The sequence below is a fragment of the Dipodomys merriami genome, unplaced genomic scaffold (assembly GCF_024711535.1).
Source record: "Dipodomys merriami isolate MVZ:Mamm:240054 unplaced genomic scaffold, mDipMer1.0.p SCAF_501, whole genome shotgun sequence".
NCBI classification, from domain to species: domain Eukaryota; kingdom Metazoa; phylum Chordata; class Mammalia; order Rodentia; family Heteromyidae; genus Dipodomys; species Dipodomys merriami.
The window spans coordinates 475,834-499,132 of NW_027206071.1; the positions used below are offsets into that span (position 1 = coordinate 475,834).

Below are 23,299 nucleotides of genomic sequence, written 5' to 3' on the forward strand. Positions count from 1 at the left end.
GTGGAGTTTTGCAGCTGGTGAAACCGAGGCACAGAGAAGCCAGGTGACCTACTTATGACTTCAACTTCACAGGAAGCTCAGCCTGACTTTGCTACCGTGCTCCCTAAGACAATGGTTGTTATTCAGTAGACTTCTGGTGGTAGGAAGTCCACTTCTTGTCAGTCGTGGGGCTTGAACTCTGTGTCTAGGCACTGTTCCCGAGCTCCTCAGCAAAAGGCTAGCACTCTACCACTTGATCACACAGCACCATTTCTGGTTTTCTGGTAGTTCTTTGGATATAAAAGTCTCACAGACGTTCCTGCCGGGGCTGGCTATGAACCATGATCCTCGTATCTCAGCCTCCTGTGTAGTTAGGATTAGAGCTCTAAGCCACCAGCAACCTTCTTAATTGTAATTGTGACTTTTTTTTTCTCCCTCTTTCACAAGAACTGGTTCAATGGGTGCTGGAGGAAGGGGTTGGGCATCCGCATGTGGCTAGAACCCAAGGTGACCCTCTCATTCTGGAGGTGGGCTGTAGTTCAGGTGCTGTCTTGCTCAGCCTGTTGAAACAGCTCCATGAGATAAGCCCCTCTGTGCCCTGGCTAGACCATGACAGTTCTTCATTGTCCATCCAGCCTTACTGGATTTATTGTATTGTATTGCTTTTGACATCATTTCTAGCACCTGGCCAAAATTATGATACATCGTTACTGAATAAAAATGTAATGCCATCTTAAGAAAGTCATTTAGGGCTCTGGGAAAGTGGCTTCATGGTACAGTGATTGCCTATCATGCATGAAGCCCTGGGTTCAATTCCTCAGTAACACATAAAAAGAAAAATTCTGGAAGTGGTTCTGTGCCTCAAGTGGTAGAGTGCTAGTTTGAGCAAAAAAAAAAAAAAATCTCAGGAATAATTCCCTATCCCTGAGTTTAAGCCCCTGGACTGGCAAAACAAAAACAAAAAAAACAAAACAAAACAATACAAAACAATACAAAAACATTTAGTTAGTAAAAGCAAAATAAAGAACCCATACTTGTAGTATATAATTGCTCCTTCCATATTGACACTTGACAATAGTCCCTAATTCATGTACTTATATTAGGATACTGTGTTGAAAAAAGTTTTGTTCATTGTCACAGCTATTAATGCCAGGAATGTGCTTAGATGTCAGGTGAAGATTAATTCTGGAAATTCAACCATTCCAGGATTTTGTGTCATCACTGCTAATCACGAAGAGAAGGGTAGTCTAAGTGTGACTTTTAAACCTTTTGGTCAGTTATGGCACCAAAAAGGCAGGGCTAATTAAATGTTGTGAGAGAAGATAAAGAATAACTGCAGATGTAAGGAATAAATGATAGTAAATAAGGTATAACAGAAACTGTTCTAAAGAACCATTTTTGGTTATTGAAGAACTTGTTGTCAACTAGGCTTTTCCTCATTGTCTTTAGCATTCTAAATCTCTTAGTCTCGTTCTTAATCTCTGTGTGATAAATCTCCTTCTTTGCTGTTCTTTCATAGGTGATCTCCTTTGCTTTCTAAAAATCACAGTCTTTCTATATTTCTCTATGAACATTTCCTGATACTAAATTCACCCACACAGATGTCAGAGGATGCTAGTGTAAGGGTCCCTTAGCTCATGAGTCATTAATGTAACAAAATGGAAATGGAGGACATATTTATTGCTATCTCAATTTTAGAAAAGCTGCAATGTCATCATTTGGTTAAAATTTCCATTTATTGTCAACACAGTGTCATTCAGTGCACATAAATGCAAATATGAGCCAGGTGCTGGTTGTTTACACCTGTAATCCTAACCACTCAGGAGGTTGAGACCAGAGGATTGTGGTTCAAAGTCAGCCTGCTCAGAAAAGTCCATGAGACACTAATCTTCAGTTTACCACCAGAAATCCAGAAGTGGTGCTGTAACTAAAGTGGTAATGCACTCAAGTTGAACTGAAGAGCTGAGGAACATTGCCCAGGATCAGAGTTCAAGCCCTAAAACCAATAAAAAAGGTGAAATATGACTTTAAGTTTCCCCAAAAGGAACGAAAATATCAATAATCTTCCCAAGCAATACAAATAATTTCAAAATGATTCAGTGCACCTAATTTTGCTGAGTAATGTTATGGATTATTTGTTGGACATATTCTCTAAAAACAAATCGTTTAACTAGGGATACAGGTGGACTCATTGAAACAATGAGATGTACAAGTCGTAACGTTGAAAAAAGAACTTTACAACTTTGGTGGGAGGGGGAAGACCAAGAGGGGGGAGGGGATAGTACAGGAAGGGATGAGATGGGGAAACAAAGAGGAGGAAACAATGCTTGACTAAAAAAGTACTTGTTCTCTTGCCAATGTAATTGTAACTCCTCTGAACGGTATGCTCACAATAAAAAAAGAAAAAATTGTCAAATATTAGCTTTAAAATAAACTTCATCTAATATTTCATGTTTGAAAAGAGAAATCTATACAGTTGATGTCACTTGGCTTTCTTATTATCTTAATTCAAAGCCAACCCTGGCAGGAGAGTCTGTCAAACTCTTATCTGTGATTACACAGCAAAAAGCCAGAAGTGGAGTTTTGGTTCAAGCAGTAGAATACTAGATTTGGGGGCTGGTGGGCAGGAAAGAAAACTGTTCAGAGACAGGGTCCAGCCTCTGGGTTCAAGCCCCAGAACCAACACAAACTTAACAAACAAGCAAACAAAAAAAACGCAGGTATTTCATTGAAACCCTCCTTAAAGGAGTAGTGATCTGAGAAGAGGCTCCTTTTCCTGATCATACTCACTAGATGCTTCTTTGGAATCCTTCTTGTTTTGGAGAACTCATGACTGAATTAAAGGAATTGATAAATGACTCCTGAAACAAGAAAATCATCTCAGGGGTGAAATATACATCGATAAGTCTTTAAAACCTCCATGTATTTGTTTCTGTGAAGTAGAGCTTTTATTTGGGGGGGAGGTTCAGTCATGGGCCTGAATTCTGGGCCTGGGCACTCTCCCTCACCTCTTCAACTCAAGGCTAGCCCTCTAACAATAGAGCCACAGAACCACTTCTGGCTTATTTTTGCTTATGTGGTGCTGAGGAACCGAACCCAGGCCTCATGCATGCAAGGCAATCTCTCGACCACTGAGCCACCTTCCCAGTCCCTAGAGTGAAACATGTTTAAAACAACGTTATTTCCTTTTGTTCTATGCTAGCCTTCAAATGGCTCATTATTTCTTTTTTTAAATTTATTTTTTATTGTGCAAATATTGTACAGAGGGGTTAAATTTACATGGGCAAGATAATGACTACATTTCTTATCAAACATTGTAGCCTCCTCCTTTGATTCCCCTTCCCATCACTTCCCAGCCTCTGCCACCCCCTACCTAATCCTCCCCCATCCTCGAACCAAAGTTGTAGAGTTCGCTTTCGACATGACAACTTGTACTTCTCATTGTTGAAATGGGTCCACATTTATCCTTATTTAAACGATTTTTTCCCTTTCCCCTCCACAAATTATACCAACATCAAATACAGTGAAAGCAGGATTTATACTGTAGGGGAAGGACATACAAACAACAATGAAATAATCTTATAAATACCTTAGAAACAAATGCATGAAAGAAAAAAACATTTATATAAATATCTTACGGTTCATTTTCCTAACATCATATTATCTGACCTTTTCTGCTTGACTTTTCTTCTTGCTTTGATTGTCTCTGTTGAGAAATCTAAGTTTATTCTAATTGGTTTCCCTTTATGGGTGATTAATCTTTTCTCCTTGACATCTTTAAGCATCTTTTCCTGGGTCTGAGTTGATCCTGTGTGGATTATAATGTGACAGTGGGATGTCCTATTCTGGTCTGGTCTATTTGGAGTTCTAAAAGCTTCTTGTATCTGAAGAGCCCTATTTTTTTTGCATGTTTGAGAAGTGCTCTGCTAGGATCCTGTTAACAAATTTCCTAGACCATTAACTTCTGTTTCTAGGTGCTCCTCTACACCCATTATCCTTAGTTTAGGCCTTCTGATGGTGTCTTCCAAGTGTTGGATAGATCTATCATATTTCTTGGACTTGTCTTGGATTGTTGTATGTTCTTTCTCTATAATATCTAGGCTGTCTTCAATCCCCGAGATTCGATCTTCTGCATGGTTTAACCTGCTGTCACGACTTTCTACTTTGTTTTTTATTTCTTTTCCTTCTAATTGGTCAGATTTGATGGCTTCAAATTCTTTGTTGAAACTTTCTTTTAGATCTTGAATGAATTTCTTTACTTCCTTAATTTGGTGTTCAGTATTTATTCTCAAATCACTTAGTTGATTGATTATGGTTTCCTAGGACTGCCATTCATTCTGTTGGATTCCTTTCAGCATTCCCTTTTTGGTCTCCCTGACTTCTTTCAGCTCTTTGTTAATGGATCCCATGAATGCTTTTAGTGATCTTCGTGTATTTTCATCCTGCCCTCTCAATTCCTGTATTACTCTTGGCTTGGCTTCCTCATGTTCTTGCCAGTGCTGTAATTTTCTTTGAGTGTTCTCATCCTGCTCACGCCATTCCTGCCTTTGTCTTTGAGTATTCTCAAGCTGCTCATGCAAAACTTGTATCAGTTTTTTAGTAGCTCCCTTCCTGTATAAGCGTTTGGATTGCCTCCTCTCTCTCCCTATCAGGCTCATACAGAGTCCTTTGTGGGTTTTCAATCTTTTCTTGCATTGACCTTTTGTTTGCCTCCATTGACCTTTTGTTTGCCTCCTGTCTCTCCCTATCACATTCATACAGAGTCCTTTGTATGTTTTCAATCTTTTCCTTTATTATGTTTTCCAGCAGTGTTTGTAGAACTATTTGGGAACTATCCTCTGGATTTTTCATTATCTGTTCTGTCCCTGATTATCATGAGTGGCAGTGGAGATACCGGGACTTGCCATTTTTCTTGTGGTTTTCCGGCTTACTCTGCCCATTTGGGATGAAAATAACACCATTTGTGTGCTAGAACACTAATTTAAGGCAAGCATCAACCAAAGTCTTTATTTGCACAGTCAATACTCTGCAGATACAATCTAGTTCAACAGATACATCTATTCAACATCAAACAACTATATATTAATGGGCTACGAATCGCAAAGAAGAATTTGGTAAGCTAGAAATTATTAGGGTTAGGGAGAGATGTGGGTAAAAAATAGGAATAGAGTGATGTGTGAAGGCACAGGGAGAGTTAACGTAAGTCCTAATCTCAAAGCAGGAAATAGGTTGGATAGGATGAAAGTAGAGAGAGAGTAAAAGAAGGAGAAAGAGAAACGAAAAAAAAGAGACCAGAAAAAATAGAAAAGTAAAAATTAAAAATATTATGCAGAAATGAAAACAATCTATTTAGAGAAAAACATGAATATGAGAGAGAGGAGGGAAATAAAGGAGATGTGAAAATTTTTAAAATAAAATTACTTAAAATATTATATAGGTATAAAGAGGTAGTACTGCTATTAAGGAATTTAAGTCTAAGAGGTTTTGAATTGAGTAATAAATTTGTGGATTAAGTGTGTACACAACAACGTAGGATAAGGTCTAATAATCGACTACAGGTTTGCCTTAGGATGTGCAGAACAACAATAAAATCACATAAAGAAGAACGAAAGAGAAGAAAATGTGAAAAGGATAAGAAAGAAAGAAAAAAGATCAGAAGTTCAGTAGAGCTAAAAAAAACCAAAAAGTAATTAAAAAAAGAAAATTAGAAAGAGAGAAAAACGCACACACACGCATACACCGAAAATAAAAATTATAAGAGAAAAAAACTTACTAGAAAACATTTTTTTGAAAAAAGCTAAAAATTAAATATTAAAAAAAGTTTTAGAAAAAAAATTGGGGGGGGAACATACTGTACAGAGGGGTTACAATTACATGGGCAAGATAATGGGTATATTTCTTATCAAGCATTGCACTCTCTTCCTTTCTTTAGCCTTCACATCCCTTCCCAGCCTGCCCTCGCCCACCCCCACCCTATCCTTCCCACCCCACCAAAGTCTTAAAGTTCGTTTTTGACATGACTACTTGTACTGTTCATTGTTGCAACGGGACCACTTGTATACTTAAACGACTTGTTTTTCACTTTCTCCTCCACAAAGTATACCGACATCAAATATAGTGAAAGTAGGGGTTATATTGTGAGGGAAGGACATACAAATCAACAAATAATTATCATATAAATGCGTTAGAAACAAATGCTTTAAAGAAAAAAAAACATTTAAATACATAGCTAAGGGTTCATTTTCCTAACATCACATTATCTGACCTTTTCTGCTTGACTCATACATATACTAGATATTGCAAATAAGGGAAACCATGGGACCTATGTTTCTTTGGCTTGGCTTACTTCACTTAATATAAATTTTTCCAAGACTTTCCATTTCCTACCAAATGGGGCAATGTCATTCTTTCTGATGGAGGCATAAAATTCCACAGTGTATATATACCATAGTTTCTTGATCCATTCATCTACTGAGGGGCATCTGGTTTGGTTCCATATCTTAGCTGTGGTAAATAATGCTGCAATAAACAAAGTTGTGCTGGTAGATTTAGTGTGGTCTTGTTTGTAAATATTTGGGTAAATGCCCAAAAGTGGGATTGATGGGTGATAGGAGAGCTCTATGTGAAGTCTTTTGAGGAACCTCCATATTGCTTTCCAAAGTGGTTGAACAAGTTTACACTACCATCAACAATGAAGTAAGGTTCCCTTCTGTTCACATCCCCTCCAGCATCTGTTGTTATTAGAGTTCTTGATTTTTGCCATTCTAAATGGGGTGAGGTGGTATTTCAATGTTATTTGATTTGCATTTCTTTTATGTGTAGGGAGGTTGAGCATTTCTTCATGTGTCTATTGGCCATCCTTCTATCTTCTTCAGAGAAGTTTCTCTTTAAACTTTTGGCCCACTTTTTTATAAGGCAGTTGTTTCTTTGAGGATTTGTTGTTGGCAGATTTAATTTTTTGAGTTCCAAGTATATTTTAGAAGGAGACCCTTGTCCATTTTATGGCTAGTGAATATCTTCTCCCAATCTGTGTGCTTCCTATTGATCTTGCTAGCTATGTCCTTTGCCATGCAGAAGTTCTGCAACTTCATGAAATCCCATTTGTCCAACCTTTCTTTGATTCGTTGTCTTTCTATTAAGAAAATTTCGGCCTGAGCCAAGGAGACTTAGGGTTTCTCCTATTCCATCCTTTAATGTTTTCAGAGTGTCTGCTTTGACTCCGAGGTCTTTGATCCATTTGTAGTTGATTCTGGTGCAGGGTGATATATAAGGATCTTTCTGTAGTTTTCTAGAAGTAGTTAACCAATTTTGCCAGCACCATTTAGTGAAGAGGCTGTCTTTCTTCCATTCTCTTTTTTAGCTCCCTTATCGAAGATTAGATGGCTATAGGTCTGTAGGTTCACTTCTGGGTTTTCAATTCTATTCCATTGGTTCTGAGGTCTGTTCTTGTGCCAGTACCAAGCTGTTTTGATTACTATGGCTTTATAGTAGAGTTTGAAATTTGGTATTGATGTTCTTCCAGCAGTGTTCTTACCATTGAGGAGCGTTTTTGCTATTTGGGGTCTTTTATTGTTCCATATGAATTTTTGGATTGCCTCTTCTATTTACTTGAAGAATGACATTGGAATTTTGATAGGTATGGCATTGAATTTGTAAATAGCCTTGGAAAGTATTGCCATTTTCACGATGTTAATCTTTCCATCTAGGAGCATGGGAGGTTTTGTCATTTTCTATGTTCTGTTTTGATTTCCTTTTTCAAGGTTTTAAAGTTTTCATCATAGTGGTCCTTCACTTCTTTGGTTATGTTAATTCCTAAGTATGTTATTTTTTGTGGGGCTATTACAATTGGAGTTGCTTTCCTAATTTCAGCCACACATTTCTAATTGTTGGCATACAGAATAGCCATTGATTTGCGGGCATTAATTTTATACCTTGTTACTTTGCCAAAGTTTTCAATCAGCTTGAGTAATTTGGGAGTGAAGTCTATGGGATTCTTTCGCTACAAGATCATGCCATCTGCAAAGAGGGAGAGTTTTATTTCTTCTTTCCCTATTTGGATCCTCTTAATGTCTGCATCTTGTCTTATTGCTGTAGCTAGGCATTGTAATACTAGATTGAGGAGAAGTGGAGAGAGTGGACATCCTTGTCTTGTTCCTGAGTTAAGAGGAAATGGCTTTAGTTTTTCACCTTTAAGTATAATGCTGGCTGTAGGTTTGTCATATACAGCCTTTACTGTATTGAGAATTGTTCCATGGATTCCTAATTTTTCCAAAACCTTCATCATAAATGGTTGTTGGATCTTGTCGAATGCTTTTCTGCATCTATTTAGATAACTATGTGGTTCTTATTCTTGCTCCTGTTGATGTGATGAATAATATTAATTGATTTGCGTATATTGAACCAGCTTTGCATCCCTGAAATGAATCCTGTTTGATCGTGGTGTATGATTTTTTGAATGAATTGTTGAAGTTGATTGTCCAAAATTGTGTTGAGAAGTTTTGCATCAATGTTCATCAAGGAAATGGGTTCATAGTTTTCTTTCTTTTATGAGTCCCTGTCTGGTTTGGGGATGAAGGTTATGATGGCTTCATAAAATGTGTTCTGTAGTGAACTTTCTCTTTGAATTTCATTGAATAGTTGGAGGAGCATTGGTGTGAGCTTTGCTATGAAGGAGGAAAAAAAAATTTATAAAAGGTGCAAAAATACTGAATTTTTTTTTTGGGGGGGAGAGGTGGGAAAAATCCTGTATCTCCCTTTTGTTCATAACCAGCCTCTTGTTGCATTCTTTGGTCTCCTTGTGGTGTTTGAATTTCCTGTGGCTTAGTTGGTTCATTAAGTCTGTTTTTTTGAACCGGCAGATAAATGCTCACCTTAACCCAGGTTTTTGTGATCCACTTCCCAGGCTAGTTCAATGAGAGGGAGATCTACTTTGAGTTTCACAAAAGAGGGAGATGGCTTTTTCCTGAAGTTTGGAGATGCTGTGATGAGGCTAGGTTCTGGGTAGAGTTGAGGCCTTTCAGCAAACAGTAGCTTTTCCCGGGGGTTAGTTTGTGAGAAACTCACAGAGCCCAGACAGGAGCCACTCTGAGGGTTTATGTTTAATAAATTTCAATTGATTGTCAAGGCTGCTAAAGGGAGGGGCAGCCTCTGGCTCTGATTATCCAGCAAAGAAAGCCATTCCTGAGGCTGGCGCCTGAGCTGGGTGACTTTTCCCTGGGTGGAGCCGAGTCTGTCAGGTCACTTTAGTCTCTAGTTTTCATCCAATGCCTGAGTTTGAGCTAGCAGCTACGCCGAGCTTTTTCAGTATCGAAGATGGAGATCTCCGGTACTGGGGGGTGTGGCCTTCCCTCCTCTGCTCCCCGAGAAGGAGTGAGGATGTTAGGCCTCTACTCACACAGCGTCTTGGTTCCTGGGTCGTCTCTGGTCAGCGAAGTACAGGATGAAGATGTCTGTTCCTTGTCAGTTCTTGCTGGTGTTGAGTAGAATCTGCTTGCCCACCATGTCTGGCTCCTTCGTACTGGACTTTCTCTGTTATAGGTATGGTGGGTATGGCCGCCGCTGCCACAGCTCCTGCAGCAGTGGCATCTCCTGGCAAGTGCTCCGATCTGTCTCCTTGCCTGGATTTTTCCTCTCTGGTCTAACACTTTTTCCTGTGATGGAACACTTGGTGTGATTCTCTGGCTTAGGACTGTTCACTGGAACTCTAAATCTGTGTTCTATGTGAGAGCTTGTTTAGCCTTCAGCTTCTACTCCACCATCTTCCCGGAACTTCCCAGGAAATTATTTCTTTCTGTAGTACGCTCAACTAGAAATTTACAGAAAACTTATGTATGAGTAAAAACACACTCGAAAAAGTCAGGGACAGAGTTTTCTTCAAGCCTTCAGATTCTTTTCTTTTTTTAATTTTTTTTTTTTATTGTAAAGACACTATACAGATGGTTACAGTTACAAGAGCAAGGTAATGAGTACACTTCCTATTGAGTATTGTTACCCCTTCCATTGTTTTCCCCCTACCATCCCTTCACTCCCTACCTTCCCTGAAGTTTTTTTTTTTTAAATTGTGGTTAAGTGATTACATAATTTCCTAAATTTCACAGAATTGTGGAATATTAATGTTCATATAAAGTCACAAGTTCATTCTAACTTTCCTGGAGCAAATTGTCTATCACAATCTATAACATAAAACAGTGTACACTATCCACCATACATGTGATCAGCAGCATCGGGACTTTTAGTAGTGGTTCGACCAGATGAGTGGGAGTTCCTTGTTTCTTAAGTCTTGTTAATTTTGTAATATCACCAAACATTTTGGATTTAGCATCCACTTATCAGGGAGACCATATATCGTTTGTCTTTGCTCTTGGCTTACCTCGCTCAACATGATTCCTTCTAGCTCCATCCATTTCCTTGCAAATGCCATTATTTTGTCATTTTCTAATGGCTGCATAATATTCCATTGTTTATAGATACCACAATTTTTGGATCCATTCATCTGTGGTGGGGCATCTGGATGGTTTCCATATCCTAGCTATTGAGAAGAGTGCTGCAATGAACATGGAGGTGCATGTGTCCTTGTATATTGGTTCCTGTTGTTCAGGGTAGATGCCTAGAAGTGGTATGACTAGGTAATAAGGGAGGTCCAATTTTAGTTTTCTAAGTACCCTCCAGCCTGCTTTCCAAAGTGGTGGTATAACTGTACATTCTCACCAGCAGTGTAGTAGGGTTCCTCTTCCTCCACATCCCCTACAGCATTTGTTGTTCGCTGATTTGTGGATGTGAGACATTCTGACTGGGGTAAGGTGGTATCTCAGGGTTGTCTTTATTTGCATTTCCTTCACCACCAGGGATGATGAACATTTCGTCATGTGTTTCTTTGCAATTTTTATTTCTTGATCTGAAAAGTCTCTCTTTAGTTCCCTTGCCCATTTAGTAATTGGTTTGTTAGGCTTGGGAGGGATTAGTTTCTTGAGTTCCCTGTATATACTGGATGTTAACCCCTTGTCTGATATATTGCTGGTAAATATTTTTTCCAATTAGTTGGTTGTCTTTCTAGCTTGGTTGTGATAAATTTAGCTGTGCAGAAGCTTTTTATTTTAAGGTAGTCCCATTTGTCGAGTCTCTCTCCAATTTGTTGTGTCCCTGGGACTCTGTTCAGGAAAGTCCTTCCTGTGCCTATTAGTTCAAGTGTCTATCCTACTCTGTCCTGCAGTGGTTTTAGAGATTCAAGATTAATGTTAAGGTCTTTAATACATTTTGAGTTGATGTTGGTGCATGGTAATCGTCTGGGGTCCACTTTTAGCTTTCTGCATGTGTCCACCCAGTTCTCCCAGCACCAATGGTTGAAGAGGCTGTGTTTCTTCCATCGTATGTCTTTGGTTCCTTTGTCAAATGTCAGCTGACTGTAGGCATGTGAATTTATTTCTGGATCTTCTATTCCATTCTATTGGTCTTCAGGTTTGTTTTTGTGCCAGTACCATGCTGTCTTTGTTATTATGGCTCTATAGTAGAGCTTGAAGGAAGGCATGGACATCCCTCCCATGTTGTCTTTATTCCCTAGAATTGTTTTGGCTACTCTAGGTATTTTGTGGTTCCATATCAATTTTTGGACTGTTTTCTGTATTTCAGAGATGTACATCATTGGGATTTTAATAGGAATTGCATTGAATTTGTATATTAATTTGGGCAGTATTGCCATTTTCACTATATTGTCGGCCTATCAAAGAGCATGGGAGGTCTTTCCATTTCCTAGAGTCTTCTGCAATTTTGTTCTTTTACTTTTTATAGTTTTCATTAAATAGTTCTTTTACATCTTTGGTTAGGTTAATTCCTAAATATTTTATTTTTTTGGCGGTCATTGTGAATGTGATTGCTCCCTTTATTTCCCTCTCTTCTTTACATTGTCAGTGTACAGGAAGGCAACTGATTATTGTGGGTTTATTTTTTATCCTGCTACTTTGCCGAAGTGATTTATGATTTAAAGAGTTTGGGGATGGAATTTTTGGGATCCTGAAGGTATAGTATCATGTCGTCTGCAAAAAGCGATAGTTTAACTTCTTCTTTCCCTATGCGGATACCTTTAATGTCTTTTTCTTGCCTTATTGCCCTGGCTAAGAGTTCCAGGACTATATTGAAGAGGAGTAGAGACAGTGGGCATTCTTGCATTGTTCCTGATTTTAGAAGAATTGATTGTAGCTTTTCCCCATTCAGTATAATATTGGTTATTGGTCTGTCATAAATGGCTTTTATTGTTTTAAGAAATGTTTCTTCTATTACTATTTTCTCCAGAGCTTTTAGCATGAATGAATGTTGAATTTTATCAAAGGCCTTTTCTGCATCTGTGGCGATAATCATGTGGCTCTGTTGATGTGTTGGATTACATTTATTGACACGTATTTTTAACCATCCCTCCATCTCTGGGATGAAGCCTACCTGGTCATAGTGTATGATTTTTTATGTGTTTCTGGATTCTGTTATCTAGAATCTTGTTAAGAATCTTTGTGTCACTGTTCATCAAGGAAATTGGCCTGTAATTCTCCTTTTTGGTTGGGTCTTTGCCTGGTTTGGGGATGAGTTTGGGACAGCTCCCTCCTTCTCTGTTTCTCTGAAGAGCTTGAGGAATATGGCTATTAGTTCTTCTTTAAAGGTCTTATAGAATTCTGCTGAGTCCATCTCGTCCTGGGCTTTTTATTTTTATTTTTTAATATTATTTTATTTTATTTGAGAACATACTGTACAGAGGGGCTACAATTACATGGGCAGGATAATGCATACATTTCTTACCAAGCATTGCAGCCTCCTCCTTTGTTTACCCTTCACCTCCCTTCCCAGCCTCCCCCTCCCCCCACCCAATTATACCCCCCTTCCCCCCCCACACCGACATTGTAAAGATGGTTTTGACATGACATTTTGTACTTCTCATTGTTGCAACAGGTCCACCTGAATCCTTAAACGACCTGTTTGTCCCCATCTCCTCCACATGTTATACTGACATCAAATATAGTGAAAGCGGGGGTTACACTGTGGGGGAGGAACATACAAAGCAACAAGGAAATAATCTCATAAATGCATTAGAAACACATGCATGAAAGAATCGGAAACATTAAAATACATATTTAAGGGTTCATTTTCCTAACATCACATTATCTGACCTTTTCCGCTTGACTCATACATATACTAGATATTGCAAATAAGGGAAACCATGGGACCTATGCTTCTTTGGGCCTGGCTTACTTCACTTGATATAATTTTTTCCAAACCTTTCCATTTCCTAACGAATGGGGAAATGTCATTCTTTCGGATGGAGGCATAGAATTCCATTGTGTATATATACCACGTTTTCTTGATCCATTCATCTAATGAGGGGCATCTGGGTTGGTTCCATATCTTAGCTATGGTAAATAATGCTGCAATAAACATAGTTGTGCTGGTAGCTTTAGTGTGGTCTTGTTTGTAAACATTTGGGTAAATGCCCAAAAGTGGGATTGCTGGATCATAGGGGAGATCTATGTGAAGTCTTTTGAGGAACCTCCATACTGCTTTCCAAAGTGGTTGAACAAGTTTACATTCCCACCAACAATGAAGTAAGGTTCCTTTCTGTCCACATCCCCTCCAGCATCTGTTGTTGTTAGAGTTCTTGATTTTTGCTGTTCTAACTGGAGTGAGGTGATATCTCAATGTTGTTTTGATTTGCATTTCTTTTATGGCTAGGGATGTTGAACATTTCTTCATGTGTCTATTGGCCATCCTTCTTTCTTCTTCAGAGAAGCTTCTCTTTAAGCCTTTCGCCCACTTATTTATTGGGCAGTTGTTTCTTTGAGGATTTGTTGTTGGGTGGTTTAATTTTTTGAGTTCCAAGTACATTTTAGATATGAGACCCTTGTCTGTTGTATGGCTAGTAAAGATCTTCTCCCAATCGGTGGGCTTTCTATTGATCTTGCTAGCTATGTCATTTGCCCTGCAGAAGCTCTGCAACCGTATGCAATCCCAAAAAGCATTTGACAAGATCCAACACCCCTTTATGATGAAGGTTCTGGAAAAATTAGGAATCCATGGAACATTCCTCAATATAATAAAGGCTGTATATGACAAACCTACAGCCAGCATTATACTCAATGGTGAAAAACTAAAGCCATTTCCTCTTAACTCAGGAACAAGTCAAGGATGCCCACTCTCTCCACTTCTCTTCAATCTATTATTAGAATGCCTAGCTACAGCAATAAGACAAGATGCAGACATTAAGGTGATCCAAATAGGGAAAGAAGAAATAAAACTCTCCCTCTTTGCAGATGACATGATCTTGTATTTAAAGAATCCCATAGACTCCACTCCCAAATTACTCAAGCTGATTTAAAACTTTGGCAAAGTAGCAGGTTATAAAATTAACCCCCAAAAATCAATAGCTTTTCTATATGCCAACAATGAGAAAAGTGTGGCTGAAATTAGGAAAGCAACTCCATTTGTAATAGCCCCACAAAAAATAAAATACCTAGGAATTAACTTAACCAAAGAAGTGAAGGACCTCTATGATGAAAACTTTAAAATCTTGAAAAAGGAAATCAACACAGAACTTAAAAAATGGCAAAACCTCCCATGCTCCTGGATTGGCAAGATTAACATCGTGAAAATGGCAATACTTCCCAAGGCTATTTACAAATTCAATGCAATATCTATCAAAATTCAAACGTTATTCTTCAAGGAAATAGAAGAGGCAATCCAAAAATTCATATGGAACAATAAAAGACCCCGAATAGCAAAAACGCTCCTCAACGGAAAGAACACTGCTGGAGGAATATCAATACCAAATTTCAAACTCTTCTATAAAGTCATAGTAATCAAAAGAGCTTGGTATTGGCATAAGAACAGACCTCAGGACCAATGGAATAGAATTGAAAACCCAGAAATGAACCTACAGACCTATAGCCATCTAATCTTCGATAAGGAAGCTAAAACAATAGAATGGAAGAAAGACAGCCTCTTCAGTAAATGGTGCTGGCAAAATTGGTTAACTACATGTAGAAAACTAAAGGTAGATCCTTATATATCACCCTGCACCAGAATCAAATCCAAATGGATCAAAGACCTTGAACTCAAAGCAGACACTCTGAAAACATTACAGGATGGAATAGGAGAAACGTTAGGTCTCCTTGGCTCAGGCCGAACTTTTCTGAATAGAGACACGGAGGCTTTTTTTTTTGTTGTTGTTGGAAGACTTTTGATAGCTTTCTGTATCTTGTTGTAGGATATTGGCTTATTTAATTGGTTTATTTCTTCTTTGCTCAGTTTGGGCAACTTGTATTTCTCTAAAAATGCTTCCATTTCTGCCAGGTTTTCTTCCATTAAAGATTATAAATTTTGAAAGTAAGTAGTCCATTAGGATTGTTTGGATATCTTGTTTACATATTGTGATTTTTTCCTGTGGCATCTCTAATCCCGTTAATATGTGTTTCCTCTCTTCTTTTTTAAATTAATCTTGCCAATGGTCCATCAATTTTCTTTATTTTTTCAAAGAACCAGCTTTTGTTTGGTTAATTTTGGCTATAATTTTCTGATTTTGTAATTGGTTAATCTCTGCTCTTAATTTGGTTATCTGGCTCCGTCTATTAACTTTAGTTTCCATTTTTTCTTGTTTTTATAGCTGTTTTAAATGCAACATGAGATTATTTACTTGGTCTGTCTCCATTCTCTTGATGTGGGCACTGAGGGCAATAAATTTGCCCCTCAGGACTGCTTTTGTTGTGTCCCACAAGTTTCTTTGCGAAGTGTTTTCATTTTCATTGAGTTGTAGGAAATATTTTATTTCTTCTCTGATCTCTTCCGTTACCCAGGCATTGATAAGGAGTGTGCTGTTCAATATCCATTTATTAGAGAAATTTCTGCAGTATGCTTTGTTATTGAGAACTAGCTTGATTCCAATGTGGTCTGATAGGGTACAGGGGATTTTGTCAATCCCTTTGTATTTTCTTAAGTTCCTTGCATGAACTATGATATGTTCTATTTTGGAGAAAGTTCCATGAGCTGCTGAGAAGAATGTGTACTGTGTTGTTTTAGGGTGAAATACTCGGTAGATGTCAGTTAATTCCGCTTGAAGTATGTCCTCTATTAATTCGGTAGCTTCTTTGCCAATCCTCTGGTTGATAGACCTGTCCTTTGGTGAGAGTGGTGTGTTAAATTCTCCTAGTATTTTCATATTGGGATCTATTTTATTCTGTAAGTTTGAGAGTATTTGTTTAACATATCTGGGTTCACCAATATTTGGGGCATATAAGTTGATGATGGTAATACATCCTCTTGGATTGTTCCTGGTATTAATATGGAGTGTCCGTCCTTGTCTTTTTGTACTGATTTTAATGAAAATTCTATTTTGTCATATATCAGGATAGCTACACCTGCTTTCTCACTGGGGGCATTTGATTGGTAGATCCTTTTCCAACCCTTTTCTCTGAATTTGTTTTTATGTTTGGCTGAGAAGTGGGTCTCCTGAAGGCAATTCTGATCCAGTCTGCAGTTCTTTTTCTTTTGATTGGTGAATTAAGCCCATTAATATTAAGAGAAAGTATAAAGAGATGCATTGTTGACCCTGTCATTCCCTGTTTTCCTGAGTTTTTCTTCTTTCCTTTCCTCCTGTGCTTGCTCAGTTAGAAGTTGATTAATGTCTGTCTGGGTGCAGGTCCCAGTTCCTGGTTTCTTTCTTCAGGTTATGTCCCACCTCTTAGTATTCTTTGTAATGCTGGCTTAACGTTTATATATTCATTTAGTTTTTCTTTGCTATTAAAATTTTTCAGTTCTCCATTGAATGTGAATGATAGCTTTGCCAGGTATATCAGTATGGGTTGCCAGTTATTGGCTCTCAGGGTTCGTATGGTACTTTCCCAGGCCTTTCTTGCATTCAGTGTTTGTGTGGAGAGATCTGCAATGATTCTAATTTCTTCCCATTGTTGTATAGCTACTTCTTGATTTTTGCTGCATGCAAGATTGTTTCCTTATTATTCAGATCTATCATTTTTACTATAATGTGTCTAGAAATGTTTCTCCTGGGATCTTGCTTGTTGGGTGTTCTATATGCTTCTGTTATGTAGGTAAGATGTTCTTTTTTGAGGTGGAGAAATTTTTCACCGATTATCTTGTTGATTAGCTTTTGCCTTCCCTTGCTCTGAAATTCCTCACCTTCATCCACTCCAATTATATGAAGGTAAAATTTCTTTGCATTATCTTCTTTCTCTTGAATTTCCCTTTTGCTTAATTTGAGTGATTTTTCCATATCTGTCACTTTTTGGTCCAGTTTGTGTATTCTGTCTTCTGTATCTGACACTCTACAGTCCATTTCGTTCACTCTGTTGACCATGGATTCTATTGTGGTTTGTATGGAGGAAATGGATTCCTTTATAGATTCGATGTTGGTTCTCAAACTATTGATCTCACCTCTTAATGAGGTATGTACTACCTCTAATTTGGCATTTATCTCACTTCTTACTGAGGTTTGTGCAGACTCTATTTTTGCAAGCATCTCCTGTTTGATATCTTGTATCTCTTTTGATAGCTCATCCTTGTGCTCTTTCAATTTCTGGTCTATTTCTCACTTTATTTCTTGAGTCATTGCCTCCAGCATCCCTTGGATGTAGCTTTTGTCTTCCATTCCTGCTTTGCTCCCACTGGGGCTCTCCCCTGTGTGGCTGCTGGCTATTGAGGATAGCTTGCTATCCTGGGTAGTGATAAACCTTGTAATTTTTCTCTGTGATTTTCTCATGGGGGTTCAGGTATTATTGGAGACTAATCTGCAATTTTGTTTTGGTGTGTCTGTCTTTGCTTGGTTGCTGATTCTGTATTGGTAGAGAGAGTCTGTGCCTGATCTGGGTTCTGTTGGGGGCGTACCTCCAGCTGCTGGTCTGATCTATATAGGATTCTCAGCTCTCTGCTGTAGATTGCTGGTAATTCCCGCCTTTAGAAGGGTTGTGCACCCTAGACTGCTCATGTTTGCTCCTATGGGTGCTCTTGGCAAGATCAGATGCTCTGGATGCACTCTCCCAGATGCTTGAGTCGGCTATGGGCTCCTGATGTTTTTGTTTGTTTGGTTGGTTGGTTTTGGGGGGGGGGCTGTTGTGGGCTTGAACTCTAGGTTTGGGTGCTGTCCTTCAGCTCTTCAGCTCAAGGCTGGCACCCTACCATTTGAACCACAGTACCACTTCTGACCCTTTCTGCTCATGTAATGCTGAGGAATCAGATCCAGGGTCTCATGCATCCAAGACTATCACTCTACTGCTGAGCCACCTTACCAGCCTGAGCTCCTGCCTACTAACAGGTGCAGGTGGCCTGTGTTGCCCAATCCCAGCCTAGAATTTATGGGTCGGGTTTTGGTGGGTTTTTGGATTCTCTTGTACTGAGCCTCCAGGTCTTTTGTTGTCACAGGTGTGCTTCCCACGGTGTGCAGTTCCCTGTTTTTCATCTCTCTGCTGAGGCTTATGCTCAGTTGGGAGGAATTGGTTGTGTTGTTCAGGCACCGGATTGCCAGGCCTGGTTCTGGCCCCCCACCTGGGGCATGCTGGTTAGGCCTGTGCTGCTGTGTATACCACCTAGGTTATGCAGCCTGGGGTACACAGTTTACATTTCTTCTACTGTTGGTTGTCTGGACCCAGCGGCACTGTTCCTGGCTTGGGTGTTTAAGCTCCCTTCCAGGGGTGCTCTTGCTCTAGCCTGCCCAGCAGAGTGTGCTCCAAGGGCCGGTGGAGTTCTCGAGCAGTTCCCAGTTTCAGTGGGTCCTGTGGTCCGGGTGTTGGGGTGGGGAGTCTGGGTCAGGGTCTCAAGATTCCCTCAAGCTCTGGTCTCCCTTGAGGGATACACTGTCCCCTGTGGGGTATTCACCCTGGAGCTAGTTCTTTCTGTGTGGTGTAGGTTGTCAGTTGCTGTTGCAATCCGAGTTCAGTTGGGGTGGTTGCGGGCTAGGCTGGGCAGTGGTGGCTCTGTGTGATTCTCTTCTGTGTCTGCTTCTGTCGAAGCTGTCGGGTCCACAGTGTCCATGCTCAGGCGGCTTCTGCACGAGTTATGTGCATGCAGCTCCTTGTGTCTCTGGGACCCTGGCAGCCCCCGCCAGGTTGTCACAATCGGCAGGTCTGACACCGGTACCTCAGGCATCTTCTGCATGAGTGATCTGCAGGCAGCCCTCTGTGTCTCTGGGACCCCAGTGGCCCCCACCATGTCGTCACAATTGGCGGGGCTGACACCGGTACCTCAGGTCACTTCTGTGCTATCTGCAGACAGCTCCCTTTGATGTGCTGCTGGTGCCGGGTGGCTTTGGCGGGATGGAGCCTCTCTGCTTGGGTGGAAAGTGAGGGGTGGGTGTGGGATCATAGTGGAGACTCACAGCTGGTAGGTTTCTCTATTTGTGGCGATCAGCAGGTCTGTAAACTGGTACCTCAGTCGGCTTCTGAGCAGGTGATATGCAGGCAGTCCCCTGTGTCTCTTGGATACGGGAAGCCCCCGCAGCGCCGGCTGGCCATGGCTTGGCACACTGCCGTGTGGCCAGTGAATGTTGGGGGAGGGGTATTCGCTCTTCTCTGTTCTGAAATTCTTCTTTTCCTCTCTTTCTTTTTTGTTATTTTCCACCTCCTGTTTTTCTCTGAGTGTTCATCTTTTTGTTATTGTTGGTCTCTTGGGGAGATTAAGCATTGGAACTCAAACTCTCTTTTTGGTTGGGGAGAGCTTTGGTATTTCCCTACTGCCTTGTTACCATCTTTGTCCTTTTCTTATACAGTAAAAAGGAAAACACAAGTTAACTTGAACTTTGTCAATCCTCTGTGTTCCATTCTTCTCCTAGGATCAGTTTCCACATCCAGTAACAGTTACTTCCAGGAACAATCGATGGTGATGCTTGAGATATAATGAATGTTTTCTAGCTTCACCAAAATAACCCAAGGACACCTTTGGACCTGAGGTAACACATGTTTCAGAGAAACATAGTAAAGAGAAAATACCATTTATATTGCTTATAAATACACTATTCATGAGTATATTGAGTTCAAACTTTTTAAGTCCTCTGTAAATAAGGTGAATTTTAAATGGGAAGAAGGTTCTCAGATCATTTTTTAAGGAGTGTATGTGCTGCACATTATTTCCCAAGTTTACACGAGTTAACAGTAAGGGAAACAATAGCAATAATAGGAGAAAGAGAAGTTCTGTGTTTAAGTTTAAGGGTTCATTACACTATAGAAGACTCTACAAATAAGACAACATTGAAACAATAAAGCCAAGTCCAGTATGTAGATTTATGAGAGTGATATAGGGAATGCATTAATCCTACGTGGAACACGAAGTATGAGGCCACTCTCTTTCTAAATCATGCTTGTTAATCATGCAAATTTGTAAAAAGTAGAATGGAAGAATAATTCTGTTTACAATGCAATTCAGATATAAGAGCATGGACTTAACTGGAAAAAAAGTCCATCTTGAGAGAGCAGGGATTATACTAGCCATGAACTGGTGGATAAGATCACATTTTTTTCTTTCCTTTACTTATATATATTTTTTGATGGTGGTCTTGGCACTTGAACTCTGGTCCTTGGCGCTGTCCCTCTGCTATTCAGCTCAGGTTAGCATCCAGCCTGGGCAGAACAGTCTTTGAGACACTATTTATAATTAACCAGCCAAAAGCTGTATTAGAAGAATGGTTCAAGTGATGGAATACCAGTCATGAGCAAGATGGCTGAATAAGAGCTTGAGGCTTTTGCATATATACATACAAACTTACACATAAACACAGAGGCACTTATATGTGCACACACAAATACACAAATGAAGCAATTCTCAGAAGATATAGAAAAGTTAGGACACAATAGATAATATGTCCTCAGTAAGACTAGAATCAAGTGATAATTTTTAATGTTAGAAAGTCCTCAAGTGAAGTTTCTTCAAAAAAGTTTAAGAATATTACATAGATATGGACCAGAGATAGTAAGAGAGACAAGTAATCATTATGAAAGGGATCGGATCCATGTAGGAATGAATCAGAGACCCCACAGGTGTATCTGAAAATGATCATATCCTCTGTGAAATGTTAGAACATCTTTTAATATAGTCCATGAACAGTCTGAGCAGTCTAGTGGATGATATCACTGGAGAAGTTCAGAATTGCTAGTCTGTATCTAGATTAAATAAACCAAGAAACTCTGGCAGGTCAATGTGATACAAGCCTAGAATTCTAGCACTCAGACTGACAGGAGATTAGAAACTGGAATTACATAGTGATACCTTCCCTGGACCAGGTAGTATAATTTTGTCTTAATAAAAGTAACCAAACAAGAAAGGAATACGCAGTTGGAAGTTTGGGCTAATTTTGTCATTATGTTTTGAGAAGTAATTTCCTATTGAAATGCAACTCATATATAATCCTCAGTTGTGCTTTTAAATGCTCTCTTCATTAGAAACATTCTTAGATGCAAAATGGCTCATGATTCCCATCCAAAATTTGAAAAATTAAGTAATCTTCATTCTGTTAGTTTCCAAGGAAAGGATGAAGGATTGCAAAAGCTTAAGCCTGGACATATAGCAAACTTGGTCCAATGTAGGACTTTATAGACCTTGTTAAATTAGAGTTTAGATTTAAAATATATATTTTGGTTTTGTTTGTAATTTCATATTCTATAGGATACTACAAAATTCTTTTTAAGTAGAGGGTTTAATTGACAAATTTACAAATGTTTCTTGCATTCTATTTGCCTAGAATATACTTTCAAGGGAGTTATAATTAGAACTCCGTTAATAGATATTAAAAAACAGTTTATGTATAAAATGATAATGTGAATAATGTAGACAGAGTTGCCAACAAATGATGATATTAATTTATAAATTTAGAAAAAGAGCAATTATTTGAGGCTTTGGTATAACATTGTATGAAGAGAATAATTGTGTGACTTCTTCTTTCTTCGACCTGTATGTAACACAGGAAGCAATTTCCTTAATGACATGTCTCTGTATACAATGAGAAAAATGCTAGGTTTTGGGATTGTTTTTGTTTTTGTTTTATTGGTTTGTCCTAGGTGTTGAACTCTGGGCCTGGACACTGTCTCTGAGGCTGTTTATGCTCAAGGCTCATGCCCTAACACTTCAACATCAGTACCACTTGTGTCTGGTTTTGCTGAGAAGTTTATTGGAGATAAGAATCTAGGGAACCTTCCTGCCTGGGTGGGCTTTGAAATGTAATCTTCTGATATTAGCATCCTGTTTATCTATGATAGTTAAAAAGTATAAATATAAATAATATTTGCAAGAATACCAGTGGAGGAAAAATGATGCAACCCAGTTTATTGTGGTGCTTTTTCCAGAACACGGAGGGCATCACATTAGCAAAGGTGTAGTATTTTTTCACTATGGAGATAAGCTATTCGTGATGTGAATTAAGGGAATTTTGAAGTGTACCCTACAAGTTGGAAACTGTTGGTCTAGGATGACTTTATTGCATAAACCTTGGGATTGATGGTCATAGAAATAATAGCTTAATCTGTTAAACAATTGCTTACTCTTGAAGAATTAATTTTTGCCGCGGACCGGGTTCTGTCGGGACGACGGAGGATACCTAGTGGAGGAACCTGGAATAGGACGGGGAGATGGCAAACAGACAACTCACACACATTAGGAGTGGATGCTGAGTGCTGAGTGCTGAGTGCGATTTAATGCAGAGGATAACAAACTTTTATAGCAAAAAGTCTCCATAAGAAAGGGCAAAAGGTTACATAATCTTGCTTCAGGGCTTCATTCTTGGGCGGTCACCAGCTGGTCGCCTGATAGGCACTTGTTTCCGGCTTTACCTCTATTTTTAAGAAATACAATTGGTTTCGATGATTGTCACCAATTAACCACTACTTTATTCTATAGAGGCCTTAACTGTCCCATTAAGATCTTTCCTGTTCCTTCTTTAATAGTAAGCACCAAGGAGACTTAGATTTAGCAAGTCTCTTAGTAAATGAGGAAGTTCTTTCTCCTAAGTAGTTATCTCAGCAATTGCCATACATTCTTTCTGTTCTAGCCGCGCCTACAACTTTTTGTAAATCTCTTACAAACAATTCCTTCTGCTGAAGTGACTTTGTGAAACCCCCAATACTTTTATATTTACTTATAACTTGTCTACTAGCCTCCATAAGAGGGGTTTCAGGGTAGCACTTAACTCTGGTGAGTTAGTCATATTTTTAAGACACTCATCAGATATTGGAGTCGTCAACACTCTTAAGAAAGAGCTTTGAATAAGGGAACGTTGACAATGAGTAAGTACAAAGAGCAGTAGAAGCAGTAAAAGATTAATAGGCACTCTTATGAGGAAAAGATAGGCAGAAACACA

At 39.1% G+C, this 23,299-nt stretch overlaps 1 long non-coding RNA gene across 1 annotated transcript in view; it reads left to right on the plus strand.

The window, feature by feature from the left end:
* LOC138810628 (uncharacterized) overlaps positions 1-23,299 on the plus strand; it is a 72,056-nt gene that overhangs the window by 798 nt on the left and 47,959 nt on the right. Inside the window, exon 2 of the long non-coding RNA XR_011367204.1 lies at positions 19,787-19,903. This is a non-coding gene — a long non-coding RNA (uncharacterized lncRNA). The remainder of the gene's footprint in view (positions 1-19,786; positions 19,904-23,299) is intronic.